The following is a 13,835-nucleotide window of genomic DNA, read 5'->3' as shown; positions in this document are numbered from 1 at the left end:
GCCAAGCTATGGAACCAATCTAGGTGCCCTTCAAAAGATGAATGGATAAAGAAAATGTGGTACATATATATACAATAGAATATTACTCAGTCATAAAGAAGAATGAAATTATGGCATTTGTTGCTAAATGGACAGATCTGGAGGCTATCATGCTAAGTGAAATAAACCAATCCCAAAAAACCAAAGGCTGACTGTTACGTGAATGCTGACTCACAATAGGTGGGATAGAGGGAGAAGTTGAGGTTCACCCTATTGCACAAGGGAAAGTGGAGGGAAGGGTGGGGGATAGAGTGTGAAAGAAAGTAGACTGAATCAGACATAAATATCCTATGTTCATATATTAATACATGACCAGTATAATTATGCATCATGTACAACCACAAGAATAGGAATTTATACTCCATGCATGTATAATATGTCAAAATATATTCTACTGTCATGTAAAACTGAAAACAAATTTTTAAAAAGTTAATGGCACTACCATGTTTGTTAAGATTTTGGAAAATGACTTCTGATTATTGCTGATGGGAGGGTAAATTTATATTGTCTTTCTAAAAGGAAAAGCATCATATACCAAAAACTTGAAATGTAAAACATACTTTGATCATGTCTTATAAAAATTTCATGTAAAGACTTAGCCACAATAATATAAATATATTAAGTGGTGCTCATAATAGAGAAAAATTAGAAATGATATACGAAACTTGAATCACCTTGTAATATATCACCCAAAGGGATTTTTGAAAGTGATAGGAGGCATTATTAATAATTACACCAAGATAAAAGGCAAAAAACAAGTTTATTTCAGACAAACCATCATAATTTTTATCGTGTCTATAACCAATGATCAGTGGGGTTAGCACCATAATGTTACCACACATTGAAACACAAGTATTCAAGCTATTAAAAATATAGCTACATATAGTAAAATTCTGTATTATCTTGGAAAATAAATAGAAAGATACCAAATAAACAACCTAATGTTACATCTAAGAGTCCTAGACAAAGAAGAACAAACTAATGCCAAAATCAGTAAAAGACAAAACATTTATAAAATCAGTGTCAAATCAATAAATTGAGAATAAAAACAGTACAAAAGATCAGTGAAAAAAAATTGATTTTTTAAAGGATAAACAAGATTGATAAACCTTTAGCCAAACTACCCAAAAGAAAGAAGGCCCAAATTAATAAAATTAATGACTTCTCAGACACTACTGAAAGATTAAAAACTATTTTGAAAATTATACTTAAGTTAGAAAATCTTGAAGATATTGACAAATTCCTGGAGACATATGACCTACCTAAATCAAACCCTGAGGATACGGAAAGCTTAAACACACCAATATCAAGCAATAAAATGGAAGTAGCTATCAAAAGTTTTCCAACAAAGAAAAGCTCAGGACTTGACAAATTCTCAGTTAAATTCTACCAGACCTTTAAAGAAGAACTAATACCAATTCTTAAATTATTCCATGAGAGAGAAAAAAAGAAATACTGCAAAACTCACCCTGATATCAAAATAAGACAAAGGCACATGCAGAAAAGAAAGTATCAGACTAATGTCTCTGAAGAACATAGATGAAAAAATTCTTAATAAAATATTAGCAAATCCCATTCAAAAACGTATTAAGAGATAATGCCCCATGATCATTTGTATTTTATTCTAGAGTTGCATGTTTGCATATTGGTTCAAAATATGCAAACAAGTGAGTGTATTTCACAACATAGAATTAAGAACAAGAATCACATGATAATCTCAATAGATGCAGAAAAATATTTTGACAAACCTGATGCCCATTCACGTTTAAAGCTGAGAGAAACTAGGCAGAGAATGAACCTACCTCAACACTGTAATGGTCATATATGGCAAAACCAATGCCAACATCATACTAAATTAAGAAAAACTGAAAGCATTTCTTCTAAAAACAGGAACAAGACAAGGATGTCCACTTTCAGCACTCCTGTTCAACAAAGTTGTTGAAACTCTATTCAAAGCAATCAGGCAAGAGAAGAAAATTAAAAGGATACAAACAGGGAAAAAGTGAAATTATCTGTTTGCTAATGACATGATCTTATATTTATAAGACACAAAAATCTCCACTAGAAGACTTATAGAGCTAACAAAAAAATGTATTGAAGTAGCAGGATACAGATAAATGTACACAAATCAATTGCTTTCCTGTACTCCAATAATGAATCTGCTGAAAAACAATTTAGGAAAACTATTCCATTTGCAATAATCACAAAGAAAGAAAATATTTGCGGATTAATGTAATGAAGGAGATGAAAGACCTCTATAGGGAAAATTGTAAACACTAAAATTCATTTGGAAGAATAAGAGAACCAAAATAGTCAAAGCAATTCTAGTAAAAAGAGCAGAACCAGGGAGACCACAAGATGACAGACTAGAAGAAAACTTTATTTTTTGTTGCTTGGTGACCTGGGATTTAAGCAGCAGGAAAACAACTCTGCAAGGTGGGTGAAAGAGGGATTTCACTAAAATTCACTATTGGGTAGTCAGAGTGCCTTAGAGACTTAGAAAGTCAGGGTGCATTAAACAAAGAAAAGGGACAACATCATAGGTAGGCTGCCAGTGGGAACCAGCACAGGAGGGAACCTACTGAGAAATATTATGTACAGTCTCAGAGTGGAAAATCTTGAGATCAGAGGGGCAGCCTGCACAATATACCGGTGCATGAAAGATGTGTCATGTTTTCCAAATGTCCTGATAAGGCAGGAGATAACTTGAGGCAACTGCATTGTGTTGCCTGGCAGTTATGGGATCTGGAATCCAGGAGACCTGAGCTGGGTCTGATACAAAGTCCTGGAAGACACCTGCTGCATGACCTAGACTGTGCCAAACAAACCAAGAGCTAAACAGGCAGGGAGAGTATTTTACCAAAGATAATACAAGTCAGAGAAGCCAAGAAGAGTCTGGCTTCCTCCCCCACTTTGTGTCTGGAGGCTCACAGGACCAGCTGAAGTGGGTTGGGAATTTGAATGGGTGAGTGTGATTACACTCAGGGACTAAACCCAGGAAAGGTGGGGGCAGCAGAATGGGCAAAGGATTGGCTCCCTGATCTCACAAGTGGAACCCAGGGTAAATTCTTGGGGTAAGTCTCCCTGTGTGGATTGGCAACTGTTGAGTCCTAGAAGTGTGTTGATTTAATGTCTCCAATTGAGTTGCCTCTAAACAAAGCACCTGGGGACTGACTAGATCTAAGCCCTGCCTTCAGGAACTCCACCTATACCACTCCCCTCACCACTCTGCAGTGACACCACCCTGGGAGTGCATTCATCTGGTCTATGCAAACAAACCCCAGCTGACAGCACTTCCCATCTCACCCTACCTCATAGTGTCAAGAAGGCAAGCTGAGAATTTTTGAACTCCAACTGGCAACTTGGTAAGCAACACAAAAAGAAGGTCCCATAGCCATGACTCCTGTGCTCAGTACATATCTCAAGAAGAAACAAAACTGTTGGACACAGAGAGTGAACATATTCTCAATGACTTTTTAGCCACTACAGTGAAAATGATTCCTTGATTTTTAACCAAGAGTCTTTTTTTTTCTTCTTCTCTTTTGTGTGTGTTCTGAATGATTCATGGAAATTTATACATATACATATTGGTTTCCTTTTTCTCATTTCTAGTATTTTTGAAGGTGATTATTTTACTTGCTCTGTATTTTGAGGGGTAGGGTTTTGATTTGCATATTATTTTTGCTTGTTTTTGACATCTATTTCCTTGTTTCTCTTTCTCTTTTTTCTTTTCATTCAAAAAGAAATTTGAATGTTCTTTCTCTATTCTTTTAATTTTTTAAAATACTGTTTCTCCTCCTTCCTCATAACCATCACATCCTACATCACTTCTGCATTCTCCTGTTCACCTTTTGAAATTGCAAACTATTTTCTACCCACCTATCTCTACTTCATTCCTTTTAATTAACTGTTATTGATATCTTTTAGCACTAATTGGTTTATGTGATGACTGCCCCCACCACTAATCATGTTGCAATTATTCTGTGGAAGTCATAGATGATACCTAATGTGTGATTTTTATGCCATATATAACACATGATTATTTACTATTTTTACTGAGGGAAATTGCAGATCCTACCATTTCTGTTTATTGTGCCAATTAACATTGTAGATGTCATAATAGAACCAGTTCCTTAGTTTAATATTACATATTATTTGCATAGGTTGTTGCTATTATTCATCTCCCCCTAATCTGTGAGGTATTGGAAACCTACAGGGACACTATTAAGTTCATAGGGGAGAATCTGCAGCTTCAGATTCATCCGGATAGCTGGGTAGATGCACAATGTGAAAAAGCAAGGGAACAAACCATCCCAAACAACCCAGAATGCCTCAACAGCAGACAGTGTTGGCACCACAGTGGAGGAAATGTCAGAGAAGGAATTTAGAAAATTCATAGTTAAACGTATATATGAGGTAAAAGATGATGTAAGGAGTGAAAGCAGACAGAAAATATAAGAAGTGGAAGATTACTTCAACAACTTCAACAGGAAGATAGAGATTCTGAAAAAGAACCAGTTGGAAATCCTCCAAATAAAGGAATCAATAAGCCAAATTAAAAATTCAATGGAAAGCATACCCAATAGTCTAGACCACTTGGAAGATAAATTCTCAAGCAACAAACACAAAGTATACAATCTTGACAATAAAGTTGGTCATGGAGAAAGTATTTTAAGAGACTATGAACAGAATTTTCATGAAATCTGAAGTAACATTAAACAAATTTAAGATTCATAGGGATAAATGAAGACTTGGAAATACAAGCTAAAGAAATGCACAATCTTTTCAACAAATATAATGTTGGAAAATTTTCCAAACCTTAAGAATGAAATGAAAAATACAGGAAACTTACAGGAATCTAAATATATAAAACTACAACAGACACACACCAAGGCATATTATTATGAAAATGTCCAACATACAAAATATGGAAAGAATTTTAAAGCCCACTAGGAAAATAAAAGGTCATGTTTAGAGGGAAACCAATCCAGATTTCAGCTTATTTCTCAACCTAGACCCTCAAATCTAGGGTGTCTTGAAATAATATATACCAAGCTCTGAAAGAAAATGGATGCCAAGAACAAATCTGAAGCAAAATTAAGTTTCAGATTTGATGATGAAATAAAAACCTTCCACAATAAACAAAAGTTAAAAGAATTGACAACTAGAAAGCCTGCACTACAAAATATATTCAATAAAATATTTCATGAAGAAGAAATGAAGGGAGGAGCAAGATGTAGGAAATTGGGGGTTTGCTTTCCAGGCCACTCAGGAACCAAGAAAGTGGACAGCTTCTCAGTAATGTGGGTGGAAAAAAGGGATGCTACTGGAAATTAATACTGTACATTCAAAGCAAATCAGGGACTCAGGAGGTTAGATATAACAGAATAAAGAAGAAATTCCTCAGCAACTCTGCTGCCTGTCAGAGCTGCTGTCCCTTCTCTGGCAAAGTGGAGGGATAACAGAATAAAGGGAACCCATATTTTTAGGAGGCCTGTGGAATGTCTTGGTATGGAAAGATCAGAGAACAAACAAAGACACTGCTGGACTGACCTAGAAAGTGTGCTGCACAAATACCCTTGTGCCGAAAGAAGCTGCCTCTCTCCCAGTTGGCTTTGGAGAAGAGATAAAGGAGTCATTCTACAGGTACCATATGGTAGCAGCCAGCAGCCATGGGTGCCAAATCCTGGAAGACCTAATCTGGAACTGATAAATAAGACTGACACACTCACACTGCATATCATAAAGTATGCCTATAAGGCCAGGAGAAAATAAGACAGAGGGTTTTACCCAGAGGAATATGGGTGGTGGAAACACGCCCATCTCCCCCAATTCCCTTGAGTCTGGCAACTCACAGGACCAGTTCTGAGGGCCACACATGGCCAGAAATTTGAAAGGTAAGGGGCAGAAATAACTGAACATGAGTTCAGAAAAGGATGATCTGCAGGTGACAGGGGGCAAAAGATTGGCTCCTCTATCACATGAGTGGACGCCACTCCAAGTGTGGACCAGTAGTTGCTGGGACCTTGGAAGCACACCAATTTAAAATTACAGACCAATAACCCTTCAGAGAATAACCTGGAGCCTGCCAAGAACTAAACCCCACCTTCAGGAGCTCCTTTTATGAATTCTTCTTATGGAACACCACAGCAACCCAGCCATTAGGATGGAACAGACATCACACTCCAGCCCACCCTCCCTAGCACAGACAAGAAGCTGAGAATTACTGAACTCCAACGAGAAACTTGATGAGCAATTCAAAAAGAGAAAGAATTTGACACGTCAATATTCTTATATGCCCTACATACTTCAAGTAGAAATGAGAAGAAAGGTAATTGGGAATAGAAAATGAACATATATTCTGACAAATTCTCACTACTACAGTGGAAAAAATTCTTAACTTTTCATTGAGAACTTTTTCTTTTGGATCTGAGCTGAATGGATCATAGACACATATGTATTTATCACTTTTTTCTCATTTCCAGCATTTTGAAGGCAGTTATTTTCATGGCTCAGTCTTCTGAGGGATAGGATGTTTGATTAGTGCACTTCAGTTTTGTTTTGTTCTTTTCTCCCACTTTGCCATTTTCCCTTAATTCTCTTTCTTCCTTTTCTTTTGCTAACAGCACTCTATTCTCTTTTCACTGTTCCTTTAATTTTTTTTTTTTACTTCTTTTTTCTCTCCTCCTCCCTCATAATCATCACTTCTCACTTCTGGAGAAGTTCCTATCTCACTTCTGTGCTCTCCCTGTTCACCTTTAGACTTTTCAAACCTCTTTGCAGACTTACTGTTTTGGCTATGGACAATAGCTGATCACATCATTTATATTTATTGTGACAATTAACATTGTAACTGTCATAATAGGAACTATTTGGGTTAGTGTTTGCCTTGGTTGCTGTTATAATTTGTCTCCCCCTAAATTATGAGGTACTGGAAACCTTCAGGGATGCTAGAAGTTCAGAGTAATAATTCTAGTGCCTCAGATTCATACTGGTAGATGGGTAGACACACAAACATGAAAAAACAAAGGAACAAACCAACCCAAACAAAAATACCTCAATAACAGGATCCACTCACACCACAGTGGAAGAAATGTCAGAGAAAGAAATTAGAAAATTCATAAACTGATCTGTGAGGGAAAAGATAATGTAAGGAATGAAATCACAGAGGAAATACAGGAAGTGGAAAGATAACTTCAATAGAGATTCTGAAAAAAATCAAAAGGAAATACTCAAAATTAAAGAATCAATAAACCAAATTAAAAATTCAATGGAAAGCATTCTTAATAGACTAGATCATTTGGGAGACAGATTTTCTGGCAATGAAGACAAAATATATAATCTTGAAAGTAAAGTTGAGATGGAGGAAAAGATGTTAGGAGACCATGAATATAACTTCCAAGAAATATGGGATAAGATGAAAAAACAAATTAAAAATGTATAGAGATAGAAGAAGCCTCAGAAATATACACCTAAGGTCTCCAGTGCTGAGGCCCATGCTCCAGCCTGTGCCCACCATCTCCAGTACCTGTCTGCAGTCTAGCATCCACAACCTATACGGTCTAGTACCTGCACTATGGCTGACCATCTATCAGCACATGGGTCGCCTCTGACCAGCATTGATTATTCTCAACCTGGAGGCCACCATTCATAATGGGACAGCACCCTTCTTGGGACACTGCATTATCAAGTTCCTCTTAGGCATCAGACTACTGAAAGTTTGAACACTACAGTGTAGTTTTATTGTAGAATATTTTGTTAGTAGTATTATTATGATAATTCCTATTATACCTATTATTATTCCTACTTTTTCTTTTATTAACATTTTTCTCACTCTATTTTTCTCTTATCTGTTTCCTTGGAGACACTTTCTCCCTTTTCTCATGCTAACAACCTATTTCTTTTAATTTCACTTTCACTATTCCTATGGCATACTACCTCTGTAGACTCACTTCTTATCTCATTAATGTTATATCCTACACCCCTCCTCATCCTCTTTGTCTACCATTAGAAATTGTGGTCCTTATTGCAAACCTATTGGTTATGCTGTAGATAATAATTGAACTCATCATCTCTGTTTATAAAGTCAATATGGTTAATATCTTAATTGGGACTATTTGGGTTAAGGATGCATATTTTTTGTATGGTGTGCTGCTAATATTGATCTCTCGCTTCAAGGTGAGGTATTGGAAATCTGCAGGGACATTATAAATCTAAAGGGGGAATTCCCCCTGGAATTCAATACCTCAGATTCACACTGCTCGAGGAGAAGATACACGAACAACATGAGGAAACAAGGGAAGAAAGTGTCCCAAACAAACCTAGATGCTACATCAATAAAATTCAATGATAGGACAGCAGAAGAAATATCAGAAAGGGAGTTCAGAATGTACATAATTAAAATGATCAGAGAAGCAAATGATGAGAGAGCAAATGCAGGCAATGAATGATTGCACCAATAAATGGTTAAAAGAGCAAATGCAGGAGGTAAAAGATCATTTCAAAAAAGAGATAGAGATTCTGAAAAAAAAACAAACCAAAATCCTTGAAATTAAGGAAATAATAAAACAAATGAAAAACTCAATAGAAAGCATAACCAATAGGCTAGATCACTTGGAAGGCAGAACCTCAGAAAATGAAGACAAAATAATTAATCCTGAAAATAAAGTTGACCAAACAGAGAAGATGGTAAGAAATCATGAATGGAACCTCCAATAATTATGGGATAATATGAAAAGAACAAATTTAAGAATTATTGGGATCGAGGAAGGCACAGAGAAACAAACCAAAGGAATGAACAATCTATTCAATGAAATAATATCAGAATATTTCCCAAATCTGAAGAATGAAATGGAAAATCAAAATATAAGGGGCTTACAGGACACCAGATGTACAAAATTACAACAGACCCACACCAAGGCACATTATAATGAAAATCTCACATACAAAATAAAGATAGGATTTTAAAGCCTGTGAGAGAAAAGCCTTAGATTACATATAGGGGGAAAACAATATGTTCTCAGCAGATTTCTCAGCCCAGACCCTAAAAGCAAGAAGTGCCTAGAACAACATTTTTCAAACTCTGAAAGAAAATGGATGCCAACCAAGAATCTTATACCCAGCAAAACTTACCTTCAGATTTGATGATGAAATAAAATCCTTCCATGATAAACAAAAGCTAAAAGAATTTACAAATAGAGATCTGCACTACAGAACGTTCTCAGCAAAATATTCCATGAGGAAGAAATGAAAAACAACAATGTAAGTCAGCAAAGGGAGGAACTATCCTAAAGGAATAGTCAATTAAAGGAGAAACCAACTCAAGGTGAAAACAAAAAATAAGCCAAAGTGACTGGAAATACAAGCCATATCTCAATAATAACCCTGAAAGTTAATGGCCTAAACTTATCAAAAGACATAGACTGGCAGATTGGATTAAAAAGAAAGACCCAACAATATGCTGCCTTCAAGAGATTCATAGAAAAGACACTACAGACTAAAGGTAAAAAAATGGGAAAAAAAACATACTATGCACACAGACTCAGCAAAAAAGTGTGGATTTTCATCCTCATATCAGATAAAGCAGACTTCAAGCCAAAGTTAAAAGGGATAAAGAAGGACATTTCATACTGCTTAAGGGAAGCATGAATCAGCAAGACAACATAACCATAAATATTTATGCACCAAACAATAGCACATCCATGTACATTAAACAAATCCTTCTGAATTCCAGGAACCAAACAGACCAAAACACAATAATACTAGGTGACTTTAACACACTTCTCTCACCATTGGATCAATAAAGGAAAAAGGGTGTGGAATCCCATGAGAATAAAAGAGGGAGGAAGGGGCCTCAGAGGAAGGGAGGAGGGATGGTAAAATGGAGGAATTGTGAAAGGAAATTGACCAAAGTATCCTATATACATTTATGAATATATCACAGTGAACTTTACCTGTATGTATATCTATAAAGCACTAATTTAAAAAATTATATGTAAATAGAAGGAATACCAGTAGAGTAGAAGAAAGGGATTAGGGGAAGGGGGAGGAGGAAAAAAATACTGGGAAATGAATTAGAGCAAGTTATATTCCATGCTTTTATAATTATGTCAAAATGAATCCTAATGTTATATATAACTAAAAAGAACTAATAAAAAACCAACACTACAATCTAGCTATTGTGAACTGAGCTACATTGTGGAACCAACCTAGATGCCCTTCAACAGATGAATGGATAAAGAAACTCTTGTATATATACACAATGGGATACTATTCAACCATAAAGAAGAATAATATTATGGCATTTGCAAATAAATGGATGGAATTGGAAAATATCATGCTAAGTGAAATAAGCCAAACCCAAAAAACCAAAGGCCAAATGTTTTCCCTGATAAGTGGAGAACGATATATAATGGGGGTGGGGGGGTGGAGAGTGAGAGAAGAATGGGGGAACTTTAGATTATGTAGAAGGACATGAGAGGGAGGGGGTATGAAAAATGGTGGAATGAGACAGACATCATTACCCTATGTACATGTATGATTACACAAATGGTATGAATCTACATTGTGTACAACCATAGAAACAAAATGATGTACCCCATTTGTGTACAATGAATCAAAATGAAGTCTGTAAAATATTAAAAGATAAATTTTTTAAAAAGATACATCACTTTTTTCTAAATCTGAAAAAAAATGAACACTTAAAAATCCATTCCAGTTAAAGCCTCATATCAGGGCTTTGCTACAAGGCCTACATTTGGTGTCCATATTATCCAATAACACGCCATCCCAAGGAATCCTCATAATTGTGAGTCCTAGGGGCCTAAATGCTGGCAGTGGCCTTCTCCTCATTAGCCACTAGATTTTGCTCATCTTGCTGCAATCAGAACCACAGGTATACAACTCATTCTTGAAAATTTGTGCCTAACCGGAAGATACCTTATAACTGTATTTGCCAATGTGATTAAGAGTCCAGCTGGTGTTTTCCATTCAAAGTTCGGAATGAATCAAACATCATTACCCTATGTAAATGTATGATTATACGAATGGTATGCCTCTACTTCATGTACAACCAGAGAAACAAGTTTTACCCCATTTGTTTATAATTTAAAAAAAAGAAAAAAAAAACACAAAGTTCATAAGTCATGGACATAATGTAGCAGTATTCCCTGGTTCAACTGTAGCATTCTTAAATATTTAGTCAAAATTTCTCAAAAAAATGTGGGCAAATTCTTAAATTCCTTGGGTAAGCGTAGCCCATCAGGGTTGTTGGAAATTTGTTTAAATTGTAGATGGACATAATACCTTTATTTATCTATCTTTATGTGGTGCTAAGACTTGAACTCAGTGTCTCACACACCTAGGTAAGTGCTTTGCCACTGTGCTACAACCCCAGCCCCTAGAGGGGGATTGGAGAACTGTCCACTCAAAGGCAAAAATTGGAGTTTTCATTTGAGTGGAATGTAAAAGAAGGCACATTTTCAATCAAGAATAGTCCCCGGAAATGGACCCTAAAAACATAAATAAATCGAGGACAGTAAACCATCTGCTTTCTGCAGGCAAGGCATTCAGAAGAGTATAAGGATTAGACACTATAGGACGAATGTCTTGGATAATTTTATGAAGAGCCCACAAATCTTGAACAAAGTGAATTCCTCAAATCATGTTTCTTTACAGGGAGCATATCAGCATCATAAGGTGACTGAAAGGGCTGCATCGGGTAGTACTTTACTAATTTTTAGAATACAAATTGAATTCCTTCATATCACACCTGCCACAAAAGGTACTGTTTTAAGCAATGTGCTGGTACACCTCCTTTTAAGAGGATCTTAAAGGGCAGCTATTTTTAGTTTTACCTGAAGTCCCACCATCCTACACTGCTTCATTAACATGCTGATGGATTTCAGGGCATATTGACTTACCCTCAGATGACTTCTTCTTGATCAACATCAGCTGAAGGTTAAGTGCCTGCTCAGGCAGCACTAATGTACTTGTATTCTATCCTTTTGAGGAATAAGTTACTCAAGCATTTAGTTTGTACAGTAGTTTCTACCTAGAAGTGGAACCAGACCTTCTGGTACAGACAGAGAGTTAAAGTTCAGATCTCCTGAGCTGCACTCCAGAGGCTGCAGGAAAGCCTGGTCCTGGGAATTTCCAAATATTCCTATAATAGGCATAATTCAATTAGCCTTTTTGTCATTGGGTGTTAGGACAGAATATGTGACTCCAGGGTCAGTTAGGAAGTCTACAGTGTTGTTCCTGTCAATTGTACCCAGGGTTCCTGTAGGGAGATAGTGATTGAAGATAAATGGGTCGTAGGAGCCCCCAGGTCTCTTCAGTCTTCAGTGAAGTAATCATTGACTTCCATTAGCTGACACTTTGGCTCTTTACCGAGCTGATTCTTTTCATTTAAGAGTTTGGGGCAGTTTTTCATCCAAAGCCATTTTTGTTACAGTACATGTATTGATTCTTTAATAAGGTTCTTTTTCATGTAAAGTCCCCTGGCTCTAGATTACCAGCCTTGAATGTTTTGAGTGATAATGATTTCCTGATCATGATAGGCCTTGTAGGCTCGGTCCACTAACTGGAAGGGGTTCGTGCTCATGGCTCCTTCAATTTTTTGAAACTTGCACCTGCTTCGTCCAATAAAGTTCAAAATATTGACCATTCATACTTTCTCAGGGACTTCTGGGTCTTAGTTGGTATATTTTCTATATATCTGATATACTCTTTCTAGGCAGGTGTTCCCCCTGCTGTACCTGTTGCATTTTGTTTAAATTCTTTGACTTGGATACCTCCCACCTGAGTCCTCTCAGAATCCACTTACAGTAGTGGTCCAGTCAGATCCTATTGTCTTTTTCATTTGGATTCTAATTTTGTTCCTCCAGTGATTTTTCCTGCTAGAAACAGATTATTTTGTATGTCAGCCTGATGAAAACTCTGAAGCTCCTCATTAACCTTATTTAAGATACTTCTCACCAGCAGTTAACATTATATTAAGCAAAGTCTATTTAGGTGCCCAAGTGGGGTGGTGGGTAGCAATGATGTTGGAAAATAGTTCCATAAATTTTGAGAGTCATCATGGTAAGTAGGATTAGAACTTTTCCAGATCAGTAGATCAGAAGTTGAAAATGGGGTATAGGTCTAGAAATAGCCAGTTGACTGAGCTTGGGCTTTTAGCTCTTACCTCTCATGGAGTACTATCATAGTGGGAATTGCCCTGCTCTTCTTGGGTAGATACTTTGGCCAAACTGAGTGCCCTGATGGGTTTTAAAAGAGGAGAAAATTTCAGACTCATCATATTGAGAAGCAGGTATTTCCTCTGATACTCTAGTAGTTCCACTGACTGAGGGAGAGCCAACTGAAGTCCAGTAAGGTTGAGTGTAGTACCTGTTAGAATTGGGGAAGCTTCACAGTTTAAAGAGATCACCATAATTTTATGTTATCCTTTGACATCATCTGGCAGAAGCCTCTGTTTTAGTGCCTAAGGTCACAATGAGTTTAGGCCCTTCTTTAGAAAAGTATTGATTATGTAAAAACATTAAATATTGAGCACTTTACATTTTATCCAATTTTCTTGATCTTTGACAAAACAATTCTTGTTTGAAATTGTATAATAAGTAAGTGACTCTTTCAAAGGTCATCTTTTCTTTGAGTCTAATACATATGTGGGCTATGCTGTAGTAGTAAGTCATCTTTTTCTTGGTCATAGGTTTATAACTGCAAGCAGAACAGTGAGCTAAAATTCTCCCTAATAGTACTCCCTGTAGTTACATATTACAACAGATATCTCCCAA

The 13,835-nt window shown here is 36.5% G+C and overlaps 1 long non-coding RNA gene across 1 annotated transcript in view; it reads right to left on the bottom strand.

Moving 5' to 3' along the window:
• Nucleotides 1-9,498, bottom strand: part of LOC306668627 — a 61,990-nt gene extending 52,492 nt beyond the window's left edge. The window contains exon 1 of the long non-coding RNA XR_013765918.1: nt 9,172-9,498. This is a non-coding gene — a long non-coding RNA (uncharacterized lncRNA). The remainder of the gene's footprint in view (nt 1-9,171) is intronic.
• Nucleotides 9,499-13,835: the final 4,337 nt, after the last annotated feature.

The sequence above is a fragment of the Sciurus vulgaris genome (assembly GCF_902686455.1).
Source record: "Sciurus vulgaris genome assembly, chromosome: 8".
NCBI lineage: Eukaryota > Metazoa > Chordata > Mammalia > Rodentia > Sciuridae > Sciurus > Sciurus vulgaris.
Note: the sequence above shows the minus strand (reverse complement) of the source record. Positions and strands in the feature narration are given on the sequence as shown.